Genomic DNA, 18,629 nt, shown 5'->3' on the forward strand with positions numbered 1-18,629 from the left:
TCTGTGTTTTTTTTTTTTTTTTTGAGACAGAGTCTCCCTCTGCCGCCCAGGCTGGAGTGCAGTGGCGTGATCTTGGCTCACTGCAAGCTCCGCCTCCCAGGTTCACGCCATTCTCCTGCCTCAGCCTCCTGAGTAGCTGGGACTACAGGCACCCGCCACCACGCCTGGCTAATTTGTTGTATTTTTAGTGGAGACGGGGTTTCACCATGTTAGCAAGGATGGTCTTGATCTCCTGACTTTGTGATTCTCCCAGCTTGGCCTCCCAAAGTATTGGGATTACAGGTGTGAGCCACTGCACCCAGCCAGTGTTTTTGTTTGTTTGCTGTTTTGAGAGAGAGTCTCACTCTGTCAGCCGAGCTGGAGTGCAGTGGTGTGATCTTGGCTCACTGCAGCCTCTGTCTCCGGGGCTCAAACAATTCTCCTGCCTCAGCCTCCCGAGTAGCTGGGATTACAGGTGTGTGCCACCACGCCTGGCTAATTTTTGTATTTTTAGTAGAGACGGTGTTTCACTATGTTGGCCAGGCTGGTCTCGAACTCCTGACCTCAGGTAATCCACCCGCCTCGGCCTCCCAAAGTGCTGGGATTACAGGTGTGAGCCACCACGCCCAGCCTTTTTTTTTTTTTTTTTTTTAATTAAAGCACACTCTGTAACAGTCTTTTTTTTTTTTTTTTTTCCCCACAGCCAGTCGTATTACTCTTACATAGCATTGGCGTTACAGAATCTTTTGAGATCATCTTTAGTCCTTCTCCTTCTTCCTTCAGGTCTTGAAATACCTTTCCTACTTATCTGCCTGTGGAACTTCAAGGTTCAGCTCAAATGTAATGCCCTCTGTGGCACCTCAGTCTATTCTAATGAATTGCTTCTTCATCTTTGTTTCTTTAACACTTTTCTTACCCACTTTAGTTACAGTACTCATAACATCATACTGTCATTTATCTGTTTAGTCTATGTGCACTCCACGTGAGTTAGTATGGAGTGGTGAGAAATAAGGTTAGAGAGGTCAGCAGATGATGAGTGTTTCTAGGGCAAGGATCACATAATATTATTTTATGTCAACATAGCCAGCATAGTGCCTAGCTAATAGGAGACACTCCATGAGTGTTTGTAGACCTGGATTTTTAAAACCTGGTTTCTGGAATATTTTATTTTAGCTTCCAACTCTTGAGTTTTTTCCTGAACTATGAATTGTTTCCACCTCCAGGAGTTGAAGGCATAACTGGAAATTGTATCCAAGGATGTTCTTTGTTGCTCTCATTCTGTTTTCACTTTCAGGAGCTTTGCTTCTTAGTTCCAGATAATATGGACTTCATTTGACTGTGATTTCATTATTCCTATTTAGGTGAATTAAGTTACTCTTTCCCTTGCCATAGGGAACGTCTGTATCAAGGATCTGACAGATGAGAACCAGAGATCTTGGGCTCTTGTTTTTTGTTTTAACCTCTGTAAGTTTAAAAAGGAATTTTAAACATTTGCTGCATGGTCCTGATTTTCTAAAATGAATACAAGTCCCTCTCCTTGAAAATGGTCACCTGGCTTTCACTTTGCATCAGACATTCATTGAAGGGTTCTTAAAAAAGGCAGAAATGATTCTACCGATCATGTGGCCACTAGATTTGCTGTCTTTTGTTTTACCCTGAAGGACTAAATTCACATTACCCCTTCAGCCTCAAAATCTGCAGTCATCTTTGAGAGCGTCTGTTTGAATAAACATATGGGGAATGGTGTTAAACATCTCAAAAGAGGCTTTGCCTTTTCCTGTCCTCAAGATACGTGGTTTAGTGGAATAGAGGACTAGGATATTTGATTTTCTTCTCTATTGGTCTGATGACTCCTGCCTCTTCCTTTCTTTGAGCTTCAGCTTTGTCCATCTTTAAAATGAACGTGGAAACAACCTCTTGGTGGTTAACTAAGGTTCTGCCATTCATAATTTGGACTCCGTGGCCAGACGCAGAGGGAAGGAGCTATGAGTAGTCGCCGAGAGGCCGCGGAGCCAGCGATGACCGACTCAGCCGAGCCGCCGCCGCCGCCGCCGCTGCGCCCTCATGGCGGCTGCCAAGGACATTGAGGAGGACCAGGATACTTCCATTGAGAATGCAGACGAGTCCAACCATGACCCTCAGTTTGAGCCAATAGTTTCTCTTCCTGAGCAAGAAATTTTAAAACGCTGGGAGAAGATGAAGAGGAACTTTTTTTTTTTTTTGAGACGATGTATCGCTTTTGTCGCCCAGGCAGGAGTGCAATGGCGCCATCTCTGCTCCTGCCTCAGGCGCCCGCCGCCACACCCAGCTAATTTTTGTATTTTTAGTAGAGACGGGGTTTCACCATGTTGACGAGGTTGGTCTCAAACTCCTGACCTCAGGTGATCTACCCGCCTCGGCCTGCCAGAGTGCTGGGATTACAGGAGTTAGCCATCGCCCGCGGCCGAAGCGGAACTTTTTAAAATGGGGGCGAAACTGTGATTTGCCTCAGAGAAAGATCTCCCTGGATGGAAGGAGCGAGCCACTGGTGACGTCAAGATCCTGAAGCACAAGGAGAAAGGAACCACCCACCTCCTCATGAGGAGGGACAAAACCCGGAAGATCTGTGCCCGCCGCTGCATCACGCCAATGGTGGAGCTGAAACCCAACGTGGGTAATGACCATGCCTGAGTCTGGAATGACGAGTGCCCCAAGCCAGAGCTGCTGGCCATCCGCTTCCTGAATGCTGAGAATGCACAGAAATTCAAAACAAAGTTTGAAGAATGCAGGAAAGAGATTGGAGAGAGAGAAAAGAAAAGATCGGGCAAAAAACGATCATGCCGAAAAAGTGGCGGAAAAGCTAAAAGCTCTTTCGGTGAAGGAGGAGACCAAGGAGGATGCTGAGGAGAAACAATAAATCTTATTATTTTATTTTTTTTCTCTCTTTCCCTTTTTTTTTTTTTTTTTTTAATTTTACCCTGCCCCTCCTTTTTGATTTGTTTTTATTTGGTTTCATTTTTATGAAGGATGTTATATAAAGAACTGAATTTAAAAACTAATAACTTGGACTCCATTAGATTTGCATTATGCAAATGCTACGTATGTTTGGATTTATAATTTTGTTCATCTACTTTTTTTCCACATTTCAAACCAGTATTAGCAAGTAGAAAATGTTGATTTCCTGTTTTCTCTCTTCTTCCCATTTATAAATTCCAGTACCTCTGTTAATCTTAAATGACTTTTCTTCTCTCTCTCTCTTTTTTTTATTTTTTTTTTAAATAGGGATGAGTCCACTCTGTTGGCCAAGCTGGAGTGCAGTGACTATTCACACGCCACAATCAGTGCACTGCAGCCTCAAACCCTTGGCTTCAAGCCTTCCTCCTGCCTCAACCTCCTGAACAGCTGGAACTACTGATGTGCACACGTGTCCCCAGCTAAACAATCTTACTTGGAGCCGTAGTTAAAAATTAGTGTTTAGGCCAGGTGTGGTTGCTCATGCCTGTAATCCCAGCACTTTGGGAGGTTAAGGCAGGTGGATCACTTGAACCCGGGAGTTCAAGACCAGCCTGGGCAACATAGACTCCAATCTCTACAAAACATTTTTACAAATTAGCCAGGCATGGTGGTGCGTGCTTGTAGTCCCCTGTAGTCCCAGCTATGTGGGAGGCTTATGCGGGAGGATCGCTTGAGCCCAGGTGGAGGCTGCAGTGAGCCACGATTGCGCCACTGCACTCCAACCTGTGTGACAGAGTGAGGTCCTGTTTCAAAAAATTAAATAAATAAATAAGATTTAGAGTTCATCTTTTGCATTCACATGGGCACTGTGGTGTGTGTTCATCTTCTCTTCCCTCTTCCTCCCAGTAGAGTCTATAAAGTGCTCTCAAAAAACTTGTGGGACTGACAGTGCTGAAGAAATGTGGCTCCATATCCAAAGATAAAACTTAATTGTCTCATTAAGCTATGTTAAAGATTTGTTCTCAGGCTTATGGGTGCATCAAGGATTGTTAGTTGGATTCATCTTGAAAATCAAGGTGTCTGCTTCAGTCTTGGTAGCAGAAATTAGACTAATAGCTCCTTATTCATCTTGTCCTCCAAAAGTTGGTGCAATAAAGCACAGAGGCTTACTACACCTCTGTTGTGTACAGATATTTCTAATAAATCCATATCCTTCAGGGAGACAGAGAGCTGCCCTTTAAGTGTTTCCAGTTGAGTAGCTTTTTGCTTCTGGACCTTCCCCTTCCATTTTTTCCACCCTCATTCTATTTGTAGTCACTTTACTAAAATCATTTAAGAACTACATTCAATCCACAGGGACTGAGAAGAAAATATTAATCTATGGGGTTGGGGTGGGGGTGGGAAAGCTGGTCAGTATATTTATGATGGAGTAAAGTGTGTCATGGCAGTGGCAGAATATTTATTTTTAGACAAATTGTAGCCTTTTTCCTCCTCTAAATCATTGATCACTTTCTCTTTAGGCCATACTTTGTAAGATGACCCTAATGCTCTCTATTGGTTAGAAAAGCCCTCTAGTAATGGTAGTAGCAATATTTGCCATTCAGTTATATGGCTGCTAAGTGACAGATTCCAGTCCTACTCCAGGAAGGGTCTCCTTTTTCTGGAATACTGCTGTAAAGTGTACATAGCGTTTAAGTTATTCCTAAAGCTAAATTGGGAGGGGAGATTTCATAGAATGAACCATTTGACACAGTTAAAAAACATTTATCCTCAGGAATCAGTTTCTCTTGGGGCCATTCCACCTTCTTAGTGGAACTTGCGCTTTTATTGTGTCCTGATACTTGAATGTTTAGCTGAATGTTTGACATCATGTGCCATTAGCACGTGGCTCCAATTTGCCAGCCTTTGGGGTACTGTGGTAAGGTATGAGTGTGTATGTGCACACTTGGTGTTATACACTCTGCTGCATGCTGCTGGTGTGGTTCACGAATCAGGGAAGCTATAGCATGATGTTGTTTAAGATCTTCCGAGTTTTAGGGGAATGAAGCAAGAAGCTTAGTTTGAAGGTGTAAACTTTTGGCTAAGGGTGAGATGGTGAAATTAGTAACTTTTGCTTTGTAAAAGGATTTTGCAGACTGAGTTTCCTTTCTCCAAACTAATGTGTATAATCAGAGCATTCTTTCAAACTAGTATAGATAACCAGAGCATGGAAATGAAGGGCTAAAGTAAGCCCTGCAAACAACTCTTAGCTCCATGTATTAATTTTCTTAGAGGAATTTGCCTTGTCATTGTTTATTATAATGACAGAAAACAGGGAATCCCACTCCTGCACGTCCCCCATACCCCCCAGAAAAACCCTACATACCTAACATTGAGTTTCCGTTTTGTCTTTCCCTTAGGCCAAAGGTTTTGGCTTTAAATTTTCTAATCCAGTACGGAAGACTATAGCATAGAATAACTCTTGAAAAAAAAAAAAAGAAAAGAAACCCCATATACCAGAATCCTTTTAAATAAATTATTTTTAAATGCTGCCTTTTAATTTTAGGATCTTAGCTTAAAGAAGACTGGAAGAGAATTTCCCATGAAATGGTTCCCATAATAGTTTTCAGAAAGACGTGCTAAGCAGTATTGTTAACTAAAGAAAATAAGTCTATCAGTTCCACTTAGATAACCTTTGGTAATAAACGAACTCCATACACGTTGTGACCTTAGAGCCTGAACTTTGTAATCACATGACCAGCTTGTAAACTGACCTGTGAGGATGACTGTCGTAGTCCCGGCTTAGAGAAATTGACCAAGTGTCGGAAGGGTAGTCATCAAGCTGGACTTGTCCTGTAATCTCTGTTTCTTCATGGCTGCAATAGAACTTTTCAACAGACTACAAGAAGCATGAAATGGAGACATGGGAAGGTAAGGAACAGTCTGGGGCCCAAATCTAAGGGTTAGAAATTTTCTTTGAAGGTTTAGAGCAAATAGCCTTGAGGGAGAAGGGAGGCAGTCCACAGACAACTGTTTTTTTGTGTCTTTGCAGAATTCAGCTAGAAAGTTTTCATGTATGTAGCAAGTGGCTGTAAATGTTTTGGAATGGAGAAAATAATTGAGAGAGAGAACTGCAGTGAATTCATTGTTGTGGTTGATGAAGAGCAGAAGAAGGGGGATTCATTTAAATTTTATAGTGACTTGAAAAAAATTAAATTTACGTTTCAGTACGTAGATAAAATTTACATTAAAAATTGTTCTGTGTATTTCTTGACAGAAGTTGTTTATATTTTCAATTCCTTAATCCAGTTCACTATCTGCCAAAACCTTATTTACTACCGTTAATTATAGATAGAATTGGGGTCATGAGGCCATTGATAAGGCAGCCTCATCCTCTGTGGGGGAACTTCTATACTTTACAGTTTGGGATATAAGACTAAGCCATTGCTAATTTCTTTTTAAGTGGGTTGCTTTTTAAATGGGTACATTTTCTGCATGTGTGTGTATGTAATGAATAGTCACTAGTGTTACAACTTATTTGGGATAGTCTCCTAGTTACATGAGAAACCCCACTTTTCCATAACTTTATTATTTAGGCCAGGAAAGACAGAGCTGAAGGAACAGATAAAATGGATGAATCTTAGTATTAAAGTTTTGCCATGTTTATAAAGTACAAGCTAAGAGTTTGCGAAGAGTTTGATTTTCTTAAAGGCAAGCACTGCTGAGAAGAGTTCCCGACTCTTTGAGGCAGTTGATAAATTTCTAGGACTGGCATTAACCCTACGAAATAGCTGGTCCTGGGAAAGCTTCCCAGCCCCTTGCAGCATGGCTAACATCTGCCATAGGCAGCTTTGCAGTTTCATTCTCACTCTGGGGATGCACAAACCAGGAAAGTGGGACCCCCTCTGATAATAGCATTCTTCTTTTTAGTAACCTTGGGCTTCTTTCCTCCCTTATATGTTGTCCCCCAGCACCTTATATACCAGAAGTACTGGTTTTTAGTGTAAGTTAGCAGAAACAAAAGAAAGTTCGTAGAAAATACCAGTTATATGTAAGGCCTGTTACTTATCTTGAACAGCCTCCTCTCCCAATATGCGCAGAAATTCTTTGTTAAATTATCCTGGATATACTAGCTTTTCCAAAAGGGAGTAGTTTAAGAAGTAAGATTTGCTTTGGATCTATTGGACAGGAGTTTAGGAGCTGGCAGAGTCCCAGAGCAGTTATTACATGAGTTTAGAAGGAATGACTCTGGAGTATTTAGATTTTTTTTTTGACCAGCTTGAGTCTCTTAGTGATATGTAGTCCGCTAGCTCTGAAAGAGAAAAAAGTTTTGCACAGGAAGTTCTCCCCTGGTTCATATTTAAGTTTTGAAACTTCAGTTTTTCTTAGCCATTCAACTGCAGAAAATAACTTACGGTACCAAAACAAGAACTTCCATAAAATAAGGAAATGAATTTAAAACTGTTCACCTGAATCTTTCATTGAAAATTCTAGTAAAGCAAAATGAATTATCCCAGTTGAAGGAGGTTTTGGAAGCTTAAGAGGCAAAATCAACTGCTTACAAAAGAGGCCAGTGAAAATGCTACTGTAAAAAAAGCATTGCCTGGTTTTAGATATTGGGCCCTTGTCCATTTAAATTAACCTTTGTCACAGCTGGGCATACAAATGTTTTGTTTTAGTTCACAGAGGGTTAACTCTATTCAAGCTTTCACTGTGGCAGGCCTGATCTGTGGAGTCATACAATCTGGTCTTTCAGCCCTGCCAGTCGCTAGGCAGGAAGTCTTATTTCTTAAGCTATCTTTCAGAATGGGGGTTGGGATTTGGAGAAAGGTGGGGGAAGGGCTTTGGAGCATCTGTAAGGATCAATAACAGAGAGAGAGAGCCGCAAGAGAGGCCATTGTGCACACTTCAAGATAGATGCAGCCCTTGTGCATGGCCCCTGCCTGGCAGGACAGACACCTAAAACCAAAACAATGACACCGAATGAATTCTCTGTGAAAATTAGATTGCCGCTTAAAGGAGAAAAATACTTGAGGGCCCTTTCAACGTTGGGGAATATTCTCATTCCTCAACTTGCAAAGATTAGGCAACCCCCACTAGAAATAACTCCAAATTGATTTTTAAATGCCTTTTGTCCTCATGCTAATACTGTATTGAATTGGAGAGGGTGATCATTTTGGTCTTGGTCACATGCATCAAAGCATTGAGTAAGTAATCTTTTTTTCTTCTCTCTCTCCCCCTCTCTCCTCTCTTCCTCCCTCCCTTTTTCTCTTCTTTTTTATTCTAATGTTTGCTTTACCCTATTGGTTTTGGAGGCATCATTAAGGGAATGAAAAAAATAAGATTTGGTTAGGATTTGAGTAACACATGTGTGAAATCCCTCCCCCAACAGCTGGTATTGGCTCTCGAAACTTCAACTGAGCTAAACAGATGTTCCTAGTGTGTTGTTTTGAGATAATTTAAACCAGACTTATAGTCAAGGACTCTACAAAAATCGTAGATTTGATTTTTAAATGCACTGAAGTTGTGATATCATACTACATCTTAATGCATAGTATATGGGTATTAAGTAAAAACACCTGAGCTTGGGAAAGTGTGCAATTCCGCCAATGAAATTGTGATATTTAAAACACTACCAAGTCTGTTATTCTTTTACTCCAGCCCAGATTTTCATTTTTCAGATTCCCCTTTCCCAAACGCTGTAACATTCCTGTTTTTCTGTATCCTTTTCCAGAAGACTAAGGCATTAATTCAGTAGGTACTTTTTTGATGCAAATTATTTATGGCAGTTGGAAAGAGTAATGAAGTCATTGCCACCTCTCTTCCACTAAACCTCCAAAGTACTGGTGACAACTGACTGGTAACAGCTGAGAAAAATGGAATCCTAAACAGCCTTAAATAGCCTCCCAACTTGAAATCTTCCAGGAGTAAATGCATAAATGAACTGGGGGTGCATAATGTGGCTTGCAGACAGACAAATGGAATAAGGGGAGGTGGGGAGACCTGCACTTGAAATTAGCAAGTTTAGTTTATTCTAAGCTTCTTGAGTTGAAAACTGACATATTCTGGACAATTTTGACCTAGGAAAAATACCTGGATGCCTTACACTGTCTGGATGTTTTTAACCTGTCTGTAATCAGTACCCTTTTGCTGGGGAAAATGATGTACAGGAAGAAAATCTGATTTAATCACCACAAACAGTACCACCTTGACACAATTGATTCTGCGCCTCTGATACATTGTAATTCTCCATTAATATTTAAACCAAAGAATTGATTGTTTTAATGGACATTTTCCAGGGACATACAAATATTACTAACAAAACTTGGAAGTTCAGTTACCATTTCCGTTGTATTAAAATGGGGTATGAAACCTACCATGACCCTTTTGAACAATGTGGTCTTTAATGTGTATTAGGGGGAGGGCCTAGTGAAGGAAAAGCCATAAAAGTCCTCAGGGTTCAAGATGAGGTTGAGATTTTGGCCCATTGCTTTTGTCATTTTCACACACAAACATCACTGCAATCATGTTTGATTTAGCATCCTTAATACAATGAGGTGGGAGAACAAAAGGATATCAGAGGCACAAGTATGGAAGCCAAACAATCTCCTACCTCGCTGCCACCAATTTTTTCACATCATTCTTTTTTTTCTGTTCCCCTGCTACTGGGGTTTCTTTTTAAGCCAAGGAAATTAATCTATTTGCAGGAATCTTCTTTTCGCATGCCTCAGTAGTTTGCTTGGGCAGTTGAAAAGCTACATTTCAAATGGTTTTTAGCCATGTGAAAAGTCGTTTCCTAAAAACTTGGGGAAAACACTATAATTAGGAAAAATGCATCTACCCATATTTCAAGGTTAAGAGTGGGGCGAGGGGTGGCCGGGGGGGTGTTCCCACTGCACAGCTGTTTTACATATTTTGAATAGCCTGATAGATGTAAAGGTCATTGCTAACTCTAACCGGGTCTTGATGCTCACACTGTGATCCAAGGACCTTGCATTAATTAGGATGAGAAGCATGGAAGGTCAGGAGTCAACCAGCTGGTGAGCCTCCATGGATTGTTAGTGGGACCAATCAGAATTCCTGTAGGATTTTTAAACCATTAAAAAAAAAAAAAAAACTGCTGCTGCTTCTGTTGCGTCTGGATGGATCCCTTGGTCTGTATGGCAAGGACTCGTCCCCTCCTGCCCAGATGGCTCATAAAAACTTGGCTACATATACGGCTTTGCTACAGGCTTCCTGGTGTTGGGGAAAGAACCTCATCAGCTTGACTCTGTCACTTGGCCAAGTCACTTGACCTCTATGAACCTCAATTTCCTCATATATGCAACAGAGGATAGTAATACCTATCTCATATGACTGCTATGGGAATTAAATAAGAAAACTGTCGAGAGTGCCCAGAACATGCCTAACATGGCTTGAATTGAAATGAGTTTCAAAGAGGAGCAAATTTAGGGACATTAAGAAAGAGAATTCTTGGGTGAGCCTGTGGCTGGTGGTGTTTACACTCTAAGGTCTCCAGGGAGTGCCTCCATTCGGTAGGCAACAATAAGGGAGGGGCTCTTTGGAAATTTAGCCTTGAAAATGCTGTACAACCAGTGGGGCCAGCTGCTGAGCCTTCTAGAACCAATTGCAATGTTAATATGCTATTCCTGTGGTAGTGATAATTAGTCACGAATGGGTCCCTGCAAAATTTGTGGCCTTTTCTCTACAGAAAGTCTTTTACAGTTGTGTTGATTGGAAGAAAATGGAGAGGTGATGGGCTTTAAGGTAACAGAGATGTTAAATCATAATCAGGAAAAGAGGGGTAATAAAGTTAGTCTTAATTTCCTGTGTTTTGATAGATAGATGCCAAGACAATTGCCATGACCATGTTTAATAGCCCTTTCTCAGGAGCTTTACCATGAAGTAGTGAAGTTGGGAATGTTGTTAGGGTGCTAATCATTGCCTTACTAACTTTGGAGTTGTCAACCTCTCTACCTTCTGGGTTCAGGGGTTATATCAATGGCTTACTATTCTGATCTCTGTATATAAAATTATTATGCAGCTAACATTCATCAAGCATTTCCTGTTTTCTAAGCACTGGGAACAGAGGTGAGTTAGAATTCCTCACCTAAACTGCAGATCTCCTTTTTGAACTAGAAAGAAGGAAAAATAATTTTAATGTTGCTTAACAGATGTTGAATATTCACCACTTAAAAAGTGGAGCTTTTGAGAGTGATTAGGGGAGAAGATGAGCTAGCAGTGGGATTTGCTCTCTCTTTGGGGCCCTATATTTATTTGAGGGGTTTTGCTTTTTGGGTTTTTTTTTTTTTAACTACTTTTGCTAGGTGTTTCTTATGACTTACTTGCTCTTCCAAATGTGTGACTGCAAAATAGAATATTTTAATATTTTTCTTAATATGGTAAAATTAGACCCTGGATTACAATTGGCAAAAATGTAGAGGGAGTCTAAACCTCATTTTTCTGTTTCTCTGTTAGCACCCTATTCACCACTAGCAAAATGTTTTCCTTTCTATGAGGTTTCAGCATGTCGCCTCAGTGTGATGGCTACAGTAGACTAGCTTTGCTTTTTTTTTTTTTTTTTTTTTTTTTTTTTTTTTTGGCAGAGTCCTGCTCTGTCACCAGGCTGGAGTACAGTGGTGCGATCTCGGCTCACTGCAATCTCCATCTCCTGGGTTCAAGCGATTCTTCTGCCTCAGTCTCCCGAGTAGCTGGGACTACAGGTGTGCGCCACCATGCTCAGCTGATTTTTGTATTTTTAGTAGAGATGGGGTTTCACCATGTTGGCCAGGATGGTCTCAATCACTTGACCTCATGATCTGCCTGCCTCAGCCTCCCAAAGTGATGGGATTGCAGGCGTGAGCCAAGGTGCCCAGCCAACTTTGCTTTTTAAAGGAGCTTATAAGTTATGGATAACTTATTAAGTATCAGATGTATTTATTTATGGTATATTAAATAACCACTGCACAGAAAATGTATGTTTTAGACATTTGAAAAAAGAAAAAAGCAGATACCATTCGAGCATTTAATCTCAAAATGTGCACAAGTCAGTGTAGAAAGAAGAGCAATGCAAATGAACGGCTTGGCAACCTGTAGGTGGTAGCCATCAAGTCTTGGCCTTGGTTTTTATTATAAGAGTATGTGTACATGCACACTGTCATATGCATTTATGTGTTTTTGTTTGTAACTTTGCCATGAGGTAGTTGTTAATTGCTGCTGACAAGAAAATCTGCCATCCTCGACTCTTTTATTCCACTGGGAGCAGGAAGAGGGAGAGGTGATTATGTGCCACAATGAGTGTCTTTCCCATCACTGGATATAGTCCGGCCGTACCATTGTTTCAACCATGAACCAGTTACTTTAAGAAACTGACCATCACATTGTTCTGGGTTTTTTTGCTTTATTTTGTTTTGAGACAGAGTCTCGTTCTGTCGCCCAGGCTGGAGTGCAGTGGCACGAACTCAGCACGATCTTGGCTCACTGCAGGCTCCGCCTCCTGGGTTCAGCCATTCTCCTGCCTCAGCCTCCCCAGTAGCTGGGACTACAGGCGCCTGCCACCATACCCGGCTAATTTTTTGTGTTTTTTAGTAGAGACGGGGCTTCACCGTGTTAGCGAGGATGGTGTCGATCTCCTGACCTTGTGATCCACCCGCTTCGGCCTCCCAAAGTGCTGGGGTTACAGGCGTGAGCCACCGCGCCGGCAATACATTGTACTGTTAAGATTCCAGGTTCCTAGCCGGGCCTGGTGGCTCACACCTGTAGTCCCAGCACTTTGGGAGGCCGAGGTGGGCGGATCACGAGGTCAGGGGTCGAGACCATCCTGGCTAACATGGTGAAACACCGTCTCTACTAAAAAAATACAAAAAAAAAGCCAGACGTGGTGACGGGCGCCTATAGTCCCAGCTACTCAGGAGGCTGAGGCAGGAGAATGGCGTGAACCCAGGAGGCGGAGCTTGCAGTGAGCTGAGATCGTGCCCCTGCACTCCAGCCTGGGCGATGGAGCCAGATTCTGTCTCAAAAAAAAAAAAAAAAAAAAAAAAGAAATCTAGGTTCCTTTAGGATATGTAGAAATTAATTTTCTCTCAGCATTCCTGCTCTTGTCCCCACATGCCATTTGGAATCACATACACTAAAACATTTGCCATAAGTTACCAATCTGATGCGAGAGAAAAACCATCTACCATAGAATAGTTTTAGTATGGAAAGTCCATCATATATCATATGCTGACAAGAACTTGGACTCGATTTATTAGTTCTTTATTTTCACTAACCATTAGTCTTACCAAAGTGAGCACTTTGGAGAATGATAAATGTCTTGTGAGGAGCTTAGGAGGGAGGAGTTCTAGTTTTGTAAAAGTGTTGACTTGAAAGGCTGAGGCAGGAGGATCACTTGAGCCCAGGAGTTCAGGGCTGCAGTGAATTATGATCTTGCCACTGCACTCCAGCCTAGGCTATAGAGCAAGTGAGACTGTTGGTAGGGAAAGGAAAATATTGATCCAGTGCCTTAGGGAAGCAGAACCTTTGGTTCTGATGGCTGCGTTAGTAAAGTCATGTGAATGTAATGTGTAAAAGAGTGCTCATTTGCATTGTTGAAGCTTCATAATTTGTGGTCTTAGTGATGAATACAGACTCCGCACTTTCTCTGAACATTGTTACACGTGGAAGAAGTTACAAAAGCACTTTCTGGGCAAATAAGAATGGGAGTGGCCAATAATGCACATGTTTGTGTTTGGGGCCTATTATTCTGAAGCTGCTGAGAATTTCGGAAAAAATGGTCTTTGGCAAGGTAGTGGGCAACTACATTTTTTACCCTCATAAAACATACGGTTTCACTTAAAGCATGCTAATTGGCCTTTCTTTCACCAGCGCCTCAGAACTGTGAAGGGACCTAGGGAGCTGATTACTGAGCTTTGAGCATTGGCACAAGGTCTCTGGGCTGGCTCACCAGTTTGTCAGCTGGAGTTCTTATAAACTGTGCTTTGATTTGCAAGTAGAGAAGTGATAGGCATACCTCAGAGATAATTGCGAGTTTGGTTCCAGACCACTACAGTAAAGCAAGTCACTCGAATTTTTTGGTTTCCCAGTGCATGTAGAAGTTGTGTTTATACTATAGTCTGTTATGTGTGCAGTAGCATTATGTCAGAAAAAAACTCTACATACCTTAACTTAAAAATAATTTATTGCTAAAAAATGCAAACAACCATCTGAGCCTTCAGTGAATCATTTTGCTGCTATGAGATCTTGCTGCAGTGTTGATGGCTGCTAACTGATCAGGGTGGTGGTTCTTGAAGGTTGGGGGATGGCTATGGCAGTTTCTTAAAATAAGGCAATGAAGCCAGTTTTATTGATTGACTCCTCCTTTCATGAAAAATTTCTCTGTAGCATGTGATGCTGTTTAATAGCATTTTATTCACAGTAGAACTTATTTCAGAATTGATGTCAGTCTTCTCAAACCCTGCTGCTGCTTTATCAATGAAGTTAATATAATATTCTAAATCTTTTGTTGTCATTTTAACAGTGTTCACCAGGAGTAGATTCCATCTACAAAGAAACCTCTTTCTTTGCTCCTCCATAAGAAGCAGCTCCTCATCCATTAAAGTTTTATCATGAGCTGGGTGTGGTGGCTCACACCTGTAATCCCAGCACTTTGGGAGGCCAAGGCAGGAGGATTGCTTGGGCTCAGGACTTGGGAACCAGCCTGGGCAACATAGTGAGACCTCGTCTGTACTAAAATTTAAAAAATATTAGCTGGGCATGGTGGCACACGCCTGTAGTCACAGCTACTTGACAGAGTGAGGCAGGAGGATTGCTTGAGCCCAGAAGGTGGAGGCTACAATGAGCTATGATTGCACACCACTGCAGTACAGCCTGGGTGACAGAGTGAGACCCTGTCTTGAAAAAAAAAAAAAAAATTATCATGAAATTGCAGCAATTCAGCCACATCTTTAGGTTACACTTCTAATTCTAGTTTCTAGCTGTTTTCCCCACTTCTACATTTACTTCCACTGAAGCCCCTCAAAGTCATCCATGAGGGTTAGAATCAACTTCTTCCAAGCTCTTGTTAATACTGATATTTTGGCCTCCTATAAATCATAAGTGTCCTTAATGGCATCTAGAATAGTGAGTCCTTTCCAGCAGGTTTTCAGTTTACTTTTCCTAGATCCATCAGAGGAATCACTATTGCAGCTATAACCTTATGATATGTATTTCTCAAATAATAAGACTTGAAAGTCAAAAATTACTCTGTGATTCATGGGCTAGAGAATGGATGTTGTGTTAGCAGACATGAAAACAACATTCATCTGCTTGTACATCTCCATCAGAGCTCTTGTGTGACCAGGTGCGTTGTCAATGAGCCGTATTTTTAAAGTTATCTTTGTTTCTGAGCAGTAGGTCTCATCAGTGGGCTCAAAATATTTAGTAAACTACTCTATAAACATACATTCTGTCATCCAGGCTTTGTTGTTCCATTTATAGAATACAGGTAGAGTAGATTTAACATAATTCTTAAGGGTCCTAGGATTTTCTGAATGGTGAGCATTGGCATCAACTTATCAACTTAAAGTCACCAGCTGCATTAGCTCCTAGCAAGAGAGTCAGCCTATTTTTTGAAGCCAGGCATTGACTTCTCTCTAGCTGTGAAAGCCCTTAGATGGTGTCTTCTTCCAATACAAGGCCCCTTCATCTGCACTGAACATCAGTTGTGTAGTGTAGCCACCTTCATCATTGATCTTCTGGATAACTTGCTGCAGCTTCTACATCAGCACTTGCTACTTCACCTTGCACTTTTTTTTTTTTTGAGATGGAGTCTCACTCTGTTGCCCAGGCTGGAGTGCAGTGGCATGATCTCTGCTCACTTCAAGCTCCGCCTCCTGGGTTTATGCCATTCTCCTGCCTTAGCCTCCCGAGTAGCTGGGACTACAGGCGCCTGCCACCACGCCCAGCTAATTTTGTTTTTGTATTTTTAGTAGAGACGGGGTTTTATCGTGTTAGCCAGGATGGTCTCTATCTCCTGACCTCGTGATCTGCCCACCTCAGCCTCCCAAAGTGCTGGGATTACAGGTGTGAGCCACCGCGCCGGGCCCACCTTGCACTTTTAAGTAATGGAGACAGCTTATTTCCTTCAACCGCATGAGCAACCTCTGCTAGCTTCAAACCTTTCTTCTGCAGCTTCCTCACCTCTCTCAGCCTTCATAGAATTGAAGAGAGTTAGGGCCTTGCTCTGTATTAGGCTTTGGCTTAAGAGAATGTTGTGATTGGTTTGCCTTTCTACCCAGACTACTAAAACTTTGTCCATATTAACAGTAAGGCTGTTCTTCTTTCTTATCATTTGTGTATTCACTGGAGTAGCACTTTTAATTTCCTTCAAGAACTTTTCCTTTGCATTCACAGCTTGGCTCTTTGGAGCAAGAGGCCTAGCTTTCGGCTTATCTTTGCTTTTGACATGCCGTCCTCATTAAGCTTAATGATTTCTAGCTTTTGATTTAGAGTGAGAGACATGTGGCTCTTCCTTTCACTTGAACACATAGAGGCCATTGTAGGGTTATTAATTGGCCTAATTTCAGTATTGTTGGGTTTCAGAGAATGGGGAGTCCCAAGGGGAGAGAGGGAGAGATGGGGGAATGGCTGGTCAATGGAGCAGTCAGAACACATACAACATTTTTCGATTAAGTTCACCATCTTATTTCAGTGCGGTTCGTGGCACCCCCAAACAATTACTAACATCAAAGATCACTGATTACAGATGACCATAACAGATATAATAATAATGAAAAAGTTTGAAATATTATAAGACTTACCAACATGTGATACAGAGACACAAAGTGGGCACATGCTTTTGGAAAAAATGGTACTGATGAGACTTCCTTGATGCAGGGTTGCCACAAACCTTCAATTTGTAAAAACTGCAATAAAGCGGCTGGGTGCAGTGGCTCACGCTGTAATCACAGCACTTTGGTAGACCGAGGCGGGCAGATCGCGACATCAGGAGATCGAGACCATCCTGGCCAACGTGATGAAACCTCGTGTCTACTAAAAATATAAAAATAAGCTGAGTGTGGTGGCATGCGCCTGTAATCCCAGCTATTCGGGAGGCTAAGGCAGGAGAATTGCTTGAACGCGGGAGACAGAGGTTGCAGTGAGCCAAGATGCTGAGATTGCACCACTGCATTCCAGCCTGGGCAACAGAGCGAGACTCCATCTCAAAAAAAGAAAAAAAAGCAATAAAGCCAAGTGCAATAAATAAAATGATATATGCTCATGCACTGTTCTTTCATTCTCTGACATTCACTAGTGATTGCTCTGTGCTTGGTATTGGTATTGAGCTATGTATTAGGGATACAGAAAAAATAAGACTTTCTCCCTGCCCTGTGATGTACACAAGTCTAGCAGAGGGAAATAGATCCTCACGTAAATAAGTGTAATGAAGTGTTCAGGGCACACTGATAGCAATACTGTAGAGTACAGAAGTTGTGCAGAGGGCAGAGTGCTCATTTGTGAGTGCAGAAGTTGTGCCGAGGGCTGTCAGGTTAGGCCTCACTCAGGAAGTCGTCCTGAGAGACTAATAGATGTTTGCCAGGCTGGTGAAGTGGCAAAGGGTCTCCTAAGCAGAGGAGCAGCATGAGCACATGCCTGACAATGTGAAACAGCCTGAGCGAGTATGCTGTGAGTTCTAAGACTCATAGGACAGAAGTATTGTTTGGTTCTAGATACAAGGGAAACCGTAGCAAGAACTTCGATCTGTGAGTGAATGCCCTGCCCCTAAACAGAAGAGAGCACCACTCACATTCCTGTCAGTCTTCTCCTTGTGAATATGTTGAAGAGATTAATGTACCTTGCTAGAAAGAGGCACAATTCTGCCTCAGAACTAGAGGCCTAAATGCTGGAGGTTTAACGCTTCAAGAAATTGTTCCTGGGATTTAGGGAGAGCATGCTGTAGCCTTAACCTTGTTACAAATTGCCAGGTACCTCAGAGGGAGAGGCCTCAGTTAAGTGGTTGTAAGAAGTTATACTCTGTGAAGGGGTCATCTGTCTTCTACGGGAATGTTCCCAACAGAAAGGGAGACTTGTATTTTTTTAATGAATGGAAAAATAGAGTCTTAACTTTTTCCACTAATTTAAACTAAAGGTTTCTTTTGGTTTTCTAGAGCAAGGAGTGAGCGTGGGTGTGGGGGTGTGTGTGTGTGATTTGCTGAGCAATCATATATTTTTACTTACATCTTGTGAAATGTTGATTACCTAATGGCCAAAGTATTTGTTTTTGGATAGATAATTTGGGGTGCTTCTTTTTTTTTTTTTGAGACAGAGTTTCACTCTTGTTGCCCAGGCTGGAGTGCAATGGCATGATCTCGGCTCACTGCAACCTCCACCTCCCGGGTTCAAGCGATTCTCCTGCCTCAGCCTCCCGGGTAGCTGGGATTACAGGCGTACACGACCATGCCCGGCTAATTTTTTGTATCTTTAGTAGAGATGGGGTTTCATCATGGCCACGCTGGTCTTGAACTCCTGACCTCAGGTGATCCGCCCACCTCAGCCTCCCAGAGTGCTGGGATTACAGGCGTGAGCCACCACGCCCAGCCCGGGGTGCTTTTGTACAGAAAAATTGAGTGCTTTGCAGGGGAAGGGCGTACTCTTCTACGAATATTGATTTGTGTAATCTCTGTAACCACCTCCACAGTCATGATACAAAATCATTTTCTGTCTTTTTTTTCTTTTTTTTTTTTTTTTTTTTTTTTTGA

At 41.9% G+C, this 18,629-nt stretch overlaps 1 protein-coding gene and 1 pseudogene across 4 annotated transcripts in view; both read left to right on the top strand.

Annotated features, from left to right (window-relative positions):
- The window catches only part of NR6A1 (nuclear receptor subfamily 6 group A member 1), a 255,627-nt gene that overhangs the window by 174,258 nt on the left and 62,740 nt on the right, over positions 1-18,629 (top strand). The gene's annotated exons all lie outside the window — the stretch shown is intronic.
- Positions 2,044-2,875, top strand: LOC112608656 (annotated as a pseudogene).

Source organism: Theropithecus gelada, chromosome 15 (genome assembly GCF_003255815.1).
Source record: "Theropithecus gelada isolate Dixy chromosome 15, Tgel_1.0, whole genome shotgun sequence".
NCBI classification, from domain to species: domain Eukaryota; kingdom Metazoa; phylum Chordata; class Mammalia; order Primates; family Cercopithecidae; genus Theropithecus; species Theropithecus gelada.